The sequence below is a fragment of the Cherax quadricarinatus genome, chromosome 3 (assembly GCF_038502225.1).
Source record: "Cherax quadricarinatus isolate ZL_2023a chromosome 3, ASM3850222v1, whole genome shotgun sequence".
NCBI classification, from domain to species: domain Eukaryota; kingdom Metazoa; phylum Arthropoda; class Malacostraca; order Decapoda; family Parastacidae; genus Cherax; species Cherax quadricarinatus.
In genome coordinates, this window is record NC_091294.1 from 44,144,799 (window position 1) to 44,160,468 (window position 15,670).

The window sequence follows — 15,670 nt, forward strand, 5'->3', positions numbered from 1 at the left end:
GTTTATTATTGTAATCGTGAGGAGCGCTAAACCCGTAGGATTATACAGCGCCTGTGGGGAGAGGGATGGAAGCCATTCAGGCTTAATTCAGGGAACTGGATCCCAGATCCAATTCCCCAGATCAAGAGCCCTTCACCAGCGTCAAGGAACCTCCCTTGAGGAGTATTATATACGTGAATTATCCTTACAGAATTGTCACATAAAACCTAAATTACGTTATATTCTTTACTTAAATATTTATACTAGTATTAAGTACTTATAATTACTTGTTTTACAGTCCAAAATGTTTCTCTGAACAAGAGACACATATACCTAGAATATACAAACAAACTCAAAATTAAAATTTTTATTTATTTAATGTAGTACACAGATAATGTAGTTTACATGTAATAAAATATTGTTGGGCACAAAAGAGAGCCACTAATATATAATGTATTTCGGGTAAGTAATCCTAATGCTTAAGGGCTACTTAAGATCCGATAAATTGGACCGGACCTTCCCCTCCTTGGATCGAAACTGATTGACTTCCATTTCCCAAGCGCTGTATGACCCCTACGAGTTCAGCGCTTTCCCTTGATTATTATAATGAACCGGGCTGTGGCTCGTACGTTGGACTGCGTGTTACTAGCATTAACAGCCTACTTGATAAGGCCCTGGTCCACCATGAGGCCTGGTCAAGGACTGGGCAGCGGGGGCGTCGACCCCCCAGAGTAGCTGCACCTCAAAGGAGATACAGATTAACTCACTCAAAGGAACCTATAAGCTATAACAAAACCCTGCTAAGTCCAGGAGCTGTGAAGATCAAGACCTTCAACAGGCTCAGGAGCTTCACTTTAACACACTCAAGAAAGCTAATGCCTGTAGCTTGACCCTTACAATTTCCAGGCACTGCAGATCAACGCCCTCAAGAGGCACAGGAGCTGTAGGTCAACCACTTTCAAGGGGCCCAGGAGATTTAGCACAGCCTTGTCACTGTTAAAATGAAACGAGAGCAGTCAAATGAAACTGGTAAGGTGCTGTCCATAGCAAGAAAACCAAATAAAAACATTTTTTTTTATTCAACGCTTAGCAAACACTAACACCAAACAGCATTGAGCAACAGTCTGAAACCTGTTGATAAAATACACCAGAATTAAAAGTTTGAAGCCGATCAGAAAAGTCATTCTCAGGATATCCTACAAAAAATAATTTTATATTTTAATTTATAAAATTGGTAAATCGGCAATAATAATACGAACCTTCCTCTAAGTAAGGTACAGCTGCACTGAAAGTTTGAAGCTGACCGGAAGAAACATTCCCCAGGTTACCATAAGTGAATCTTGGAGAAAGAATAAATGACAAAATCCGATAACCACTATAAGCATCTCCTTTTTAGTTAACATTCGCGTGAATATTAAATTCTGATTTGTTAATTCTTATGTACTTAAACAGCAGTGGCGCCATGAGTACTCTTAAGAGACAACACAGTAAGTGTCAGGGGCCCAAGACTGTTCAACTGCCTGAAAAGGTACCTGTAATTCCTTGGACATCTCTACGACATTCCCCGTGTCCGACTAAATCTATACAAAAATTCAATGTATGTCAAAGGCCCTAAAATCTGGAACACCCTACCTGAGAACTCTAGAACTGCAGACACATTCATCACCTTCAAAACTACAGTTAGAAAACATCTCATCTCCCTGATACACCCCGTCAACTAACTACATAAAAACCACCTGGTTGTTCACACTTACACTCACTCACCCATTTGAATATAAGCACAGAAATACGTATCTTAATCTTAAAATAATGATTCCTAACTAGTCACAAGTTTGCCTGTGATACTCCAATATAGAAACTATGTATTGTGCCAAAACAAAAGCATTCACATTGCTAAACTCACAAACTAGTATTTAGTCACTTAGTATTTAGTCAACTTACTCCACAATTTGTTATAATTTAGGGTTAAGAATTAATCTAAGTTTGCCCTAAATGCTTAGCCATGCTAGGTGCTCTAGCGGCCCCCTCTGTAATTAGTATTTTATTACATGTAAACCACACAATAACCAAAATCTGTAAACCCCGCATTGTAATCCTTATAGAGAATAAACTTTGATTTGATTTGATTTGATTTGGAACCCTTCAGCAGCACCAAGGCAACCCCGATTTTTTTTAGCAAAATAATTCCATAAATAACTTAAAGGAGTACTTCCTTGTTCAACTGCCTCCCAACATACATTAGCAGGACTAAAAATAGACCCTTGGCTGTCTTCAAGGAGCTGGAAAGGCAGCTAGTCAGTACCTGACCAGCCGAGCTGTGGTTCGTACGTCGGTTTACGTGCGGCCAACAGTAACAGCCTGGTTGATCAGGCCCTGATCCACCACCAGGCCTGGTCATGGGGGTGATGACCCCCAAAAGACCCTCCAGGTATATAATATTCATGCATTTCGTTTACTCAGTTTATCTATTTATTTATTTTATCTATTTATTTATTTATTTATTTTATAATTTGAACATACATACAGAGGTACAAAAAAATGCAGGTAAGAGCAGCATGCCAAAGCCACTTGTATGCATAGCATTACGGGCTGGCTTAAAATTAACTTAAGATTAACTAAGCAATGATGTTTACTAGGAGTTTACCTGGAGAGAGTTCCGGGGGTCAACGCCCCCGCGGCCCGGTCTGTGACCAGGCCTCCTGGTAGATCAGAGCCTGATCAACCAGGCTGTTACTGCTGGCTGCACGCAAACCAACGTACGAGCCACAGCCCGGCTGGTCAGGAACCGACTTTAGGTGCTTGTCCAGTGCCAGCTTGAAGACTGCCAGGGGTCTGTTGGTAATCCCCCTTATGTACGCTGGGAGGCAGTTGAACAGTCTCGGGCCCCTGACACTTATTGTATGGTCTCTTAACGTGCTAGTGACACCCCTGCTTTTCATTGGGGGGATGTTGCATCGTCTGCCAAGTCTTTTGTTTTTGTAGTGAGTTATTTTCGTGTGCAAGTTCGGTACTAGTCCCTCTAGGATTTTCCAGGTGTATATAATCATGTATCTCTCCCGCCTGCGTTCCAGGGAATACAGGTTTAGGAACCTCAAGCGCTCCCAGTAATTGAGGTGTTTTATCTCCGTTATGCGCGCCGTGAAGGTTCTCTGTACATTTTCTAGGTCAGCAATTTCACCTGCCTTGAAAGGTGCTGTTAGTGTGCAGCAATATTCCAGCCTAGATAGAACAAGTGACCTGAAGAGTGTCATCATGGGCTTGGCCTCCTTAGTTTTGAGGTTCTCATTATCCATCCTGTCATTTTTCTAGCAGATGCGATTGATACAATGTTATGGTCCTTGAAGGTGAGATCCTCCGACATGATCACTCCCAGGTCTTTGACGTTGGTGTTTCGCTCTGTTTTGTGGCCAGAATTAGTTTTGTACTCTGATGAAGTTTTAATTTCCTCGTGTTTACCATATCTGAGTAATTGAAATTTCTCATCGTTGAACTTCATATTGTTTTCTGCAGCCCACTGAAAGATTTGGTTGATGTCCGCCTGGAGCCTTGCAGTGTCTGCAATGGAAGACACTGTCATGCAGATTCGGGTGTCATCTACATCCTTGTCTATGTAAGTTAAGACACATGTGCAACATCTGGATATCTTTATTGTAGTAGACGTTTCGCCATCCAGTGGCTTTATCAATACAGATTCTAGGACATAATAGGAAGACAGTAGAACTATATACAAAAGATGAGGTAATCAGTCCCTCGGCCTTGGAGTTAGTGTTCACAGCATCGTGGTGGAGGAGAATCTGGAGCAAAGACAAGAAGACTGGCGGTTATATACGCGTCAGTGGATAGGGACGGGCAACAGACGAGGGCAAAGTCACTGGTAGGCGGGATTCCCCAGTGGAAGTAGGTCCTTCCCAAAGAGATGGGTTAGTTGCAGCAGCCGTGAAGAAGGTCTTGTAGATGTCCTCTGAACCAAGATTCCATGATGTATTTTATACCTTTCTTGCACAACTTGTCAGGCACTGCAACATCATGGAATCTTGGTTCAGAGGACATCTACAAGACCTTCTTCACGGCTGCTGCAACTAACCCATCTCTTTGGGAAGGACCTACTTCCACTGGGGAATCCCGCCTACCAGTGACTTTGCCCTCGTCTGTTGCCCGTCCCTATCCACTGACGCGTATATAACCGCCAGTCTTCTTGTCTTTGCTCCAGATTCTCCTCCACCACGATGCTGTGAACACTAACTCCAAGGCCGAGGGACTGATTACCTCATCTTTTGTATATAGTTCTACTGTCTTCCTATTATGTCCTAGAATCTGTATTGATAAAGCCACTGGATGGCGAAACGTCTACTACAATAAAGATATCCAGATGTTGCACGTGTCTTAACTTTCATATTACCTGGAGTTTACCTGGAGAGAGTTCCGGGGGTCAACGCCCCCGCGGCCCGGTCTGTGACCAGGCCTCCTGGTGGATCAGAGCCTGATCAACCAGGCTGTTGCTGCTGGCTGCACGCAAACCAACGTACGAGCCACAGCCCGGCTGATCCGGAACTGACTTTAGGTGCTTGTCGGTATTTTATACCTTTCTTGCACAATCCTTGTCTATGTCAGATATGAGGATGAGGAACAAGATGGGAACGAGTACTGTGCCTTGTGGAACAGAGCTTTTCACCGTAGCCGCTTCGGACTTTACTCTGTTGACTACTACTCTCTGCGTTCTGTTAGTGAGGAAATTATAGATCCATCGACCGACTTTTCCTGTTATTCCTTTAGCACGCATTTTGTGCGGTATTACGCCATGGTCACACTTGTCGAAGGCTTTTGCAAAGTCTGTATATATTACATCTGCATTCTTTTTGTCTTCTAGTGCATTTAGGACCTTGTCGTAGTGATCCAATAGTTGAGACAGACAGGAGCGACCTGTTCTAAACCCATGTTGCCCTGGGTTGTGTAACTGATGGGTTTCTAGATGGGTGGTGATCTTGCTTCTTAGGACCCTTTCAAAGATTTTTGTGATATGGGATGTTAGTGCTATCGGTATATAATTATTTGCTGTTGCTTTACTGCCCCCTTTGTGGAGTGGGGCTATGTCTGTTGTTTTTAGTAACTGTGGGACGACCCCCGTGTCCATGCTCCCTCTCCATAGGATGGTAAAGGCTCGTGATAGGGGCTTCTTGCAGTTCTTGATGAACACGGAGTTCCATGAGTCTGGCCCTGGGGCAGAGTGCATGGGCATGTCATTTATCGCCTGTTCAAAGTCATTTGGCGTCAGGACAACATCGGATAGGCTTGTGTTAACCAAATTCTGTGGCTCTCTCATAAAAAATTCATTTTGATCTTCGACTCTCAGTCTGGTTAGCGGCTTGCTAAAAACTGAGTCATATTGGGACTTGAGTAGCTCACTCATTTCCTTGTTGTCATCTGTGTAGGACCCATCTTGTTTAAGTAGGGGCCCAATACTGGACGTTGTTCTCGACTTTGATCTGGCATAGGAGAAGAAATACTTTGGGTTTCTTTCGATTTCATTTATGGCTTTTAGTTCTTCCCGCATTTCCTGACTCCTATAAAATTCCTTTAGCTTAAGTTCGATGCTTGCTATTTCTCTGACCAGTGTCTCCCTACGCATTTCAGATATATTGAACTCTTTTAGCCGCTCTGTTACTCTTTTCCGTCGCCTGTAAAGGGAGCGCCTGTCTCTTTCTATTTTACAACTACTCCTCCTTTTTCTTAGAGGAATAAGCCTTGTGCATACATCGAGTGCCACCAAGTTAATCTGTTCTAGGCATAAGTTGGGGTCTGTGTTGCTTAGTATATCATCCCAGCTTATATCGGTTAGGACTTGGTTTACTTGGTCCCACTTTGTTTTTGTTATTGAAGTTGAATTTGGTGAATGTTCCCTCGTGACTAATCTCATTATGTCGGTCTGGGGCTCCGCGCATACATGTCTGAACCCCAATTATGTTGTGATCTGAGTATATTGTTTTTGATATGGTGACATTTCTTATCAGATCATCATTGTTAGTGAAGATGAGGTCTAGTGTATTCTCCAGTCTAGTAGGCTCTATTATTTGCTGGTTTAAATTGAATTTTGTGCAGAGATTTAAAAGCTCGTGTGAGTGTGAGTTTTCATCAGGGCTGCCTCCTGGTGTTATTACTGCAACAATATTATTTGCTATATTCCTTCATTTTAGGTGCCTTAAGTTGAAATCCCCCAGGAGCAAGATGTTGGGTGCAGGAGCTGGAAGATTTTCCAGACAGTGGTCAATTTTTAACAGCTGTTCCTGGTATTGCTGGGATGTTGCATCCGGAGGCTTGTAGACTACCACAATGACTAGGTTTTGGTTATCGATCTTTACTGCTAAAACTTCCACTACATCATTTGAGGCATTAAGCAGTTCTGTGCAAGCAAGTGACTCTGCAATGTACATTTAAGATAAACAAATTATAAGGTTCAGTTATTCAGTATTTATTTGGTTTTGGGTGAGTAAGTGATCTTTGAGAAGAGACTTGAATTTATAAACAGGTAGTGTTTCTTTTATATTCTTTTATATTCCAGATTTTAGGGCCTTTTATGTGCATTGAGTTTTTGCATAGCGTGAGATGGACACGAGGAACATCAAAGAGTGATCTGTGCCTTGTGTTATGCTCATGTGTTCTGTTGAGGTTGGCAAGGAGATGTTTGAGGGGAGGGTTAATATCAAAGTGTTCTATGTATGTAATAGGTGCAGTAATAAGTATGGATGTTTTGTATGGTGAGTAGGTTTAGTGTTTTGAATATTGGTGGAGTGTGTTGCCTGTAGTGGGAATTTGTTATCATTCTGACTGCAGCCTTTTGTTGGGTAATTAGTGGTCTGAGATGGTTAATTGTTGTTGAGCCCCATGCACAAATTCCATAGGTGAGATAGGGGTAAATAAGAGAGTGATATAGGGCCAGGAGGGCTGACTGTGGAACATAGTACCGTATCTTCGATAGTATGCATACGGTCTCGGAAATTTTCTTAGAAATTTGTTGTATATGTGTATGAAATTTGAGTCTATTATCAAGGTGGATTCCTAAGAATTTTCCCTCTGTTAGCTTTGTGATAGGTGATCCGTTTATCATTATGTTAAGAGACACATCTGCAGCTCTGTTACCAAACTGAATGAAGTAGGTTTTGTCAATGTTTAGTGTAAGTTTATTAGTCCTCATCTAGGTAGATATTTTCTGTAATTCGGTATTTACAGTATTGGCTAGTATGACTGGGCTCGGGTGAGAGAAGACGTATGTAATGTCATCTGCAAATAGTGTGGGTTTGAGTAATTGCGAAGCATTTGGTAGGTCATTTATGTATAGGAGAAAGAGAAGAGGGCCAAGGACACTTCCCTGTGGGACACCAACTGTAATTGGTTGTGCGGAAGAGTTTGCCCCATTTGTGTACACATATTGGCTTCTGTTGCTGAGGTATGACTTGAGGTAGTTGAGGGAGTGCCCTCTTATACCATAGTGTGACAATTTTACGTGGAGCAAGTCATGGTCAACTGTATCAAAAGCTTTACGTAAGTCAATGAAGATCCCCAGTGGGACTTCTTTTTTCTCTATTGCAGTGTATATATGTTCTAGCATGTGTATAATAGCATCATTAGTATTTTTATTAGGCCTGAATCCAAATTGGCAGGGGTTGAGAATGTTTTGGGAGATGAGGTAGGAGTAGATTCGTTTATGAATTAATTTTTCGAAGATTTTTGAGAGAGGGTGTAAGTTGGATATTGGCCTATAGTTATTCAACTCTGGTCTCCTCCTTCATGGATCGGGGTGACCCTCGCTATTTTGAGAACTGTAGGGAAGGTGGAGGATTCAAATCAATGGATTTGTTAAAGAGTGTTGCAATGATTGGAGATAGCACTTGTGACACTTTTTTGTATATAAAGGGTGGTAAGGTATTTAAATCTCCTGCCTTGTTTTTTAGTGCGTTGATAATAAGGGAGACTTCGTATGGGTTAGTCGGAGCTAGGAACTGTGTTCGGGTAGTTGCCAGTGAGGTAGTCATTTGGTGGGGTATCTGAGCTTGGGATTTTGTTGGCGAGGTTTTGTCCTATAGTGGAGAAGGAATCATTGAGTCTGTTTGCTGTTTCTGTTGGTGGGAGTTGGGGTTCATCTGATTTTGCTAATTTTATTTCGCTATTTCGTGATACCTGGAGTTTACCTGGAGAGAGTTCCGGGGGTCAGCGCCCCCGCGGCCCGGTCTGTGACCAGGCCTCCTGGTGGATCAGAGCCTGATCAACCAGGCTGTTACTGCTGGCTGCACGCAAACCAACGTACGAGCCACAGCCCGTTATCCTAGGTAATTTACACATATGTTTCTGTATAAGACAATTGTAATCATCTAAGCTGTATGACTCTGGTGGGTTTAGTGCTTAGTTTTGACTAATAATTACCTGGACCTGGAGTTTACCTGGAGAGAGTTCCGGGGGTCAACGCCCCCGCGGCCCGGTCTGTGACCAGGCCTCCTGGTGGATCAGAGCCTGATCAACCAGGCTGTTGCTGCTGGCTGCACGCAAACCAACGTACGAGCCACAGTCCGGCTGATCCGGAACTGACTTTAGGTGCTTGTCCACTGCCAGCTTGAAGACTGCCAGGGGTCTGTTGGTAATCCCCCTTATGTGTGCTGGGAGGCAGTTGAACAGTCTCGGGCCCCTGACACTTATTGTATGGTCTCTTAACGTGCTAGTGACACCCCTGCTTTTCATTGGGTGGATGGTGCATCGTCTGCCAAGTCTTTTGCTTTCGTAGTGAGTGATTTTCGTGTGCAAGTTCGGTACTAGTCCCTCTGGGATTTTCCAGGTTTATATAATCATGTATCTCTCCCTCCTGCGTTCCAGGGAATACAGGTTTAGGAACCTCAAGCGCTCCCAATAATTGAGGTGTTTTATCTCCGTTATGCGCGCCGTGAAGGTTCTCTGTACATTTTCTAGGTCGGCAATTTCACCTGCCTTGAAAGGTGCTGTTAGTGTGCAGCAATATTCCAGCCTAGATAGAACAAGTGACCTGAAGAGTGTCATCATGGGCTTGGCCTCCCTAGTTTTGAAGGTTCTCATTATCCATCCTGTCATTTTTCTAGCAGATGCGATTGATACAATGTTATGGTCCTGATATGGACTGTATAACTGTAACCGAATAAACTAATTTACTTGTTACTAACCATAACTCCCTACTCCAGCAGCGGTAGATATGGTACTAGTGTGAGTGTGTGTGTGTGTGTGTGTGTGTGTGTGTGTGTGTGTGTGTGTGTGTGTGTGTGTGTGTGTGTGTGTGTGTGTGTGTGTGTGTTTTGTTTACGTTGACTATGATTGGCCGAGGCGAGTCAACTGACGTGTGATTGGCCCTGACGCGGCATTCGAGCCTAAAATAAAGTATTATTTAAACTAATACCTCCCAAAATATCAACTTCCACACGAAATAACAACGTTGGCCAGGGTATAGATATAGTTTGTTTGTATTAAAAAAATAATGCGCGAGTTCTCATAAGGATCAGATCGGATATTAGGATCCCAATGGAAACCAGTTACTTTGTCTGACTTTTTGGGTTATACTGTGTAATTTAAACATGTTACGAGGTATGCAAATTGTACATGTGTACCTTTACCAAAATAATAAAATAAAATAGTTGGGATCCTCTCCAGATACGATACTACGTGCCGCAAAATGCCCTTCTCACACTATACCACTCACTTATTTATCCATACCTCACCAATGCTATTTGTGCTTGGGGATCAACTGCAGCAACACACCTAAAGCCAATAATAACCCAACAAAAAGCTGCAGTAAGAATAATCACTAAATCCCATCCCTGGCAACACCCCCCCCCCACTCTTCATAGATCTAAACTTACTTCCTGTTCAGAACATCCACACTTACTACTGTGCAATCTACATCTACAGGGCCTTAAACTCCAATATCAACCTTGACCTAAAACGCTTTCTTGATAGTTGTGACAGAACCCACAAACATAACACCAGACACAAACATCTCTACGACATTCCCCGTGTCCGACTAAACCTTTACAAAAATTCAATGTATGTCAAAGGCCCTAAAATCTGGAACACCCTACCTGAGAACTCTAGAACTGCAGACACATTCATCACCTTCAAAACTAGCATTAGAAAACATCTTATCTCCCTGATACACCCCGTCAACTAACTACACGAATACCACCTGGTGGTTCACACTTACACTCACTCACTCATTTGATCATAAACAGAAATATTTATTTATTTATTTATTTATAATTTGAGCACACTTACAGAGGTACAAAAAAAATACAGATAAGAGCAGCATGCCAAAGCCACTTATACTATGCATAGCATTACGGGCTGGCTTAAAATTAACTTAAGATTAACTAAGCAATGATGAAATCAGTGAAAAACATTAATGTAAACTGATTACTATAAAGCACAAGTGAGTATTACAAAGACAGGTCATTGTTATAAATTCAGTAGAATGGAGTATTCTGTTAGGTAGTGTATTTAAAAAATAATAAAGTTAGATTGGGTTTTAGGTTTAACATTTATGTGATATAATTGTGAGAAACATTTAAGATATACAATTTATAAGGTTCAGTTATTCAGTATTTATTTGGTTTTGGGTGAGTAAGTGATCTTTGAGAAGAGACTTGAATTTATAAACAGGTAGTGTTTCTTTTATATTTACAGGTAATGAATTCCAGATTTTAGGGCCTTTTATGTGCATTGAGTTTTTGCATAGCGTGAGATGGACACGAGGAATATCAAAGAGTGATCTGTGCCTTGTGTTATGATCATGTGTTCTGTTGAGGTTGGCAAGGAGATGTTTGAGGGGAGGGTTAATATCAGAGTTGAGTGTTCTATGTATGTAATAGGTGCAGTAATAAGTATGGATGTTTTGTATGGTGAGTAGGTTGAGTGTATTGAATATTGGTGGAGTGTGCTGCCTGTAGTGAGAATTTGTTATCATTCTAACTGCAGCCTTTTGTTGGGTAATTAGTGGTCTGAGATGGTTACTTGTTGTTGAGCCCCATGCACAAATTCCATAGGTGAGATAGGGGTAAATAAGAGAGTGATATAGGGCCAGGAGGGCTGACTGTGGAGCATAGTACCGTATCTTCGATAGTATGCCTACAGTCTTGGAAATTTTCTTAGAAATTTGTTGTATATGTGTATGAAATTTGAGTCTATTATCAAGGTGGATTCCTAAGAATTTTCCCTCTGTTAGCTTTGTGATAGGTGATCCGTTTATCATTATGTTAAGAGGGACATCTGTAGCTCTGCTACCAAACTGAATGAAGTAGGTTTTGTCAATGTTTAGTGTAAGTTTGTTAGTACTCATCCAGGTAGATATTTTCTGTAATTCGGTATTTACAGTATTGGCTAGCGTGACTGGGCTCGGGTGAGAGAAGACGTATGTTGTGTCATCTGCAAATAGTGTGGGTTTGAGTAATTGAGAAGCATTTGGTAGGTCATTTATGTATAGGAGAAATAATGAATCCTATGATACTCCAATACTGAAACTATGTACTGTGCCAAAACAAAAGCATTCACATTGCTAAACTCACAAACTAGTATTTAGTCACTTAGCCATAATACCAACTTACCTCATAATTTATAATATTTTAAAATAAAAAATTAAACTAAGTCTGCCCGAAATGCCTAGATATGTTAGGTGTTCTAGTGGTACACTCAAATTCAAATTCAAATTCAAAGTTTATTATCTATAAGTATTACAATGCTGAGTTTACAGAAATTTGGTTATTGTGAGGTTTACATGTAGTAAAATAATAATTACAGAATGTACCACTAGAACGCTTAGCATGGCTAGGCATTTAACTACATGTAAACCACACAACAACCAAATTCTGTAAATTCAACATTGTAATTTTTATAGAGAATAAACTTTGAATTTGAATTGAATTTGAATATGTAACTGTAGGTATATGTACCTGCACCTGAATAAACTTAGTCTGCCCGAAATACATAGCATGCTAGTGGCCTTCTTACGTGCCTAGCAACATTTTATTGCATGTAAACTACATTACCTGTATACCGTAGAAAAAAAAAAATTATCTGTATTTGTACCTAGTACTAAATTAGGATAATTGTTTGCTAATATTAGCATGTTTGTGTGAAAGATAGCAAAAGTTGCTACTTTGTGGTGAGCGGTTGTGTGAGTGATTCTGTTGATGCTGTTGTTGATGCTGCTCTCCACACATTATACTTCAATGTTGGTCATATATAGTAATAATTAAGGTAATTGGGAAGCCTCCCTCGCTGTTATCATCAAAGTAATGTATATAACTGTACGGGAGCAAGTTGATCACCTCTCAACACTGGTTCTCTTTTGTTCAAATTTGATAACTGACGAGTAAGTTTAATGTCTGATTGATATTCCTAAATGGAGGTTCATTAGTGCTGTTGAGGGGCTCTTGATCCAAGGCATTGGCCTTGTAACTCCCGTCTGTTATTTAAAATTGAGTTTGTTCTTCATATCTTTTTAATTAAACTTCTTAGGCTCTCATTCCCCAGGCGCTGTATGACCCGTACGGGTTTAGCGTTACCCCAAAATATAATAACACTAATAAGTAAATCAGGTAATTCATGCGTTTAAGAGTAATGATGAGTTAAAATGAGTGACATGTAAACCATTGAAGACTTTCGAGAGTTAATCAACTCTCTGAGCCCGGCCATGGGTCAGGCTCGTCTGGTGCTTGCCTGGTCAACCGGGCTGTTGCTGCTGGAGGCCCGCTGCCCGGTTAGTAAGTCAGGATGCCGTGGAGGATTGTTGTATCTATAGGGATCCTGACTTCTCTTCCCCCCCCAAGATGTGACCTACACCGGTGACTGACACCCAGGTACCTACTTGCTACTCGGTGAACAGGGACAGCAGGTGTAAGTAAGCATGTCCAATATTTTCATTCATGCTGATCAAAACACAGTCGACCATTGTGTGAGCTGAGGTGCCTACCAGCTGAGCCACGACATGCCCAAAAAAAAAACTGACGAGTGGGCGGGCTTGAACCACGATCCATTTATTTAACAGCAGGTGAGCGACTTTTTATCCAAGGAATTGAACCTGTTCTCCACTTTCTTCAATTGAATCTGATTGCCTTCCATTTGCTAAGAGCTGAATTCAATTCAATTCAAAGTTTATTCTCTATAAGTATTACAATGCTGAGTTTACAGAATTTGGTTATTGTGTGGTTTACATGTAGTAAAATACTAATTACAGAGTGTACCACTAGAACGCCTAGCATGGCTAGGCATTTCGGGCAGACTTAGTTTAATTCTTTATTTTAAAATATTACAAATTATGAGATAAGTTGGTATTATGGCTAAGTGACTAAATACTAGTTTGTGAGTTTAGCAATGTGAATGCTTTTGTTTTGGCACAGTACATAGTTTCAGTATTGGAGTATCATAGGATTCATTATTTTAAGATTTTAAGAAGGGCTCCTACACGTTCAGGACTTTATTTCTAATACAATATTTTTTATGCACCCATCCTGTGGGCAGCAGTTGAAAGGTCACAGAGGCACATAATGGGCCCAGCGACTGAGTTCCAGTGTTTTAATAAATCGCTTCCTCAGACTTTTTTTTTTTTGGGGGGGGGTTATCCTAGGTAATTTACACATGTTACGATGTATAATAATTCGTGTAACTGTATTTGTGTGTACCTGTGCTTAAATAAACTTAAAGTTCTTAAATGTTTAACTTTCAACATAGCACAACCTATTTAATATTTCATAGTAACCAATGGCTAACCTCAAAAACCATCTCCTGAAATAAATATATATTAAATGCTCCAATTCCCCGCATCAAGCCTGAATTCCTTCCATTCCCCGAGGCACTGTATGACCCATGTGGGTTTAGTACTCCCCATAGCTTTATTGCCAGTGCACTCTGCTCTCACACTGAGGTTCGGGGGTCAATTCCTGTTATGGGTGGAAACATTAGGAACTGTTTCCTTAAGGTACCTTCTGTCCATGTTCACCTAGGTACCTGGGTGTTAGTCAGTTGGTGTGAGTCGCATCCTGGGACAAAATTTACCTGATTTGCATGAAATGCTTTGCATAATAAGGGGTTTTCTATATAGTAGTATACCATTGATGTCAGCTAGGGACTTATACCTTGTACATGTACTTGTAGAAATAAAGATTGTTATGAATGTCCGGCAGGCCGGACTTGAGTCCTGGAGATGGGAAGTACAGTGCCTGCACTCTGAAGGAGGGGTGTTAATGTTGCAGTTTAAAAACTGTAGTGTAAAGCACCCTTCTGGCAAGACAGTGATGGAGTGAATGATGGTGAAAGTTTTTCTTTTTCGGGCCACCCTGCCTTGGTGGGAATCGGCCGGTGTGATAAAAAAAAAAAAAAAAAAAAAAATGAATGTAATAATGGTAATTGAATTATTTTTATTATGGTGTCCTGTTTTCAGCAATGTGTTCTTTATATTTTTTCAAATTTCCAATAGTTATAGTGCTTACCACATCCTCTTTTAATAAATTTAATTTTAAAATGCGTAATTTCTTAATGTAATGGATGCGACTTTGATTATTGTTTATTTTATTCCTTGGTCTTCAGCATTATTTTATGAGTGAGATCATACAAAATTGATGTGAATGAGTATTTGAGATCTTTTTAGTTTTAGAAATGAAAAATTAATGTAACCCAACCTAACCTAATGTACTCAGCCCATCCAAACTAATGTACTCAGCCCATCCAAACTAATGTACTCAGCCCATCCAAACTAATGTACTCAGCCCATCCAAACTAATGTACTCATCCCATCCAAACTAATGTACTCAGCCCATCCAAACTAATGTACTCAGCCCATCCAAACTAATGTACTCAGCCCATCCAAACTAATGTACTCATCCCATCCAAACTAATGTACTCAGCCCATCCAAACTAATGTACTCAGCCCATCCAAACTAATGTACTCAGCCCATCCAAACTAATGTACTCAGCCCATCCAAACTAATGTACTCAGCCCATCCAAACTAATGTACTCAGCCCATCCAAACTAATGTACTCATCCCATCCTAAAGTATTGTAACTCAACCCAACCTAACCTAATGTAACTTAACCCAACCCAACCTAATCTAACCTAGTAAGTAAAGTAAGTAAGTAAAGTTTATTTTTTGTAAAGGTTACGATGTGTAATTACAATTTTGATTTGCTAAGTACAGAGATAGCCACTATCATGCTGAGGCATTTTGGGCAAACTAAATAATGTAAAGGAAGGAAGGTGGGGTAGGGGTCGGCCTAGGAAAGGTTGGAGGGAGGGGGTAAAGGAGGTTTTGTGTGCGAGGGGCTTGGACTTCCAGCAGGCATGCGTGAGCGTGTTTGATAGTGAATGGAGACAAATGGTTTTTAATACTTGATGTGCTGTTGGAGTGTGAACAAAGTAACATTTATGAAGGGATTCAGGGAAACCGGCAGGCCGGACTTGAGTCCTGGAGATGGGAAGTACAGTGCCTGCACTCTGAAGGAGGGGTGTTAATGTTGCAGTTTAAAAACTGTAGTGTAAAGCACCCTTCTGGCAAGACAGTGATGGAGTGAATGATGGTGAAAGTTTTTCTTTTTCGGGCCACCCTGCCTTGGTGGGAATCGGCCAGTGTGATAATAAAAAAAAAAAAAAAAATAATAAATAATGTAAAATGATACATTACTGTTGAAGGCATAA

General features: G+C 40.9%; 1 protein-coding gene across 9 annotated transcripts in view; it reads left to right on the top strand.

The window, feature by feature from the left end:
• Positions 1–2,317: 2,317 nt before the first annotated feature.
• LOC128687939 (longitudinals lacking protein, isoforms H/M/V) overlaps positions 2,318–15,670 on the top strand; it is a 138,852-nt gene continuing 125,499 nt past the window's right edge. For 7 of the 9 annotated variants that reach the window (XR_011392824.1, XM_053775574.2, XM_070091585.1 and 4 more), the window contains exon 1: positions 12,123–12,237. The gene's annotated coding sequence lies outside the window, so the exon portion shown is untranslated. Of the gene's footprint in view, positions 2,408–12,122; positions 12,238–15,670 lie in introns of those variants that run through there. The other 2 variants (XM_070091557.1, XM_053775600.2) reach the window with 2 other exon arrangements.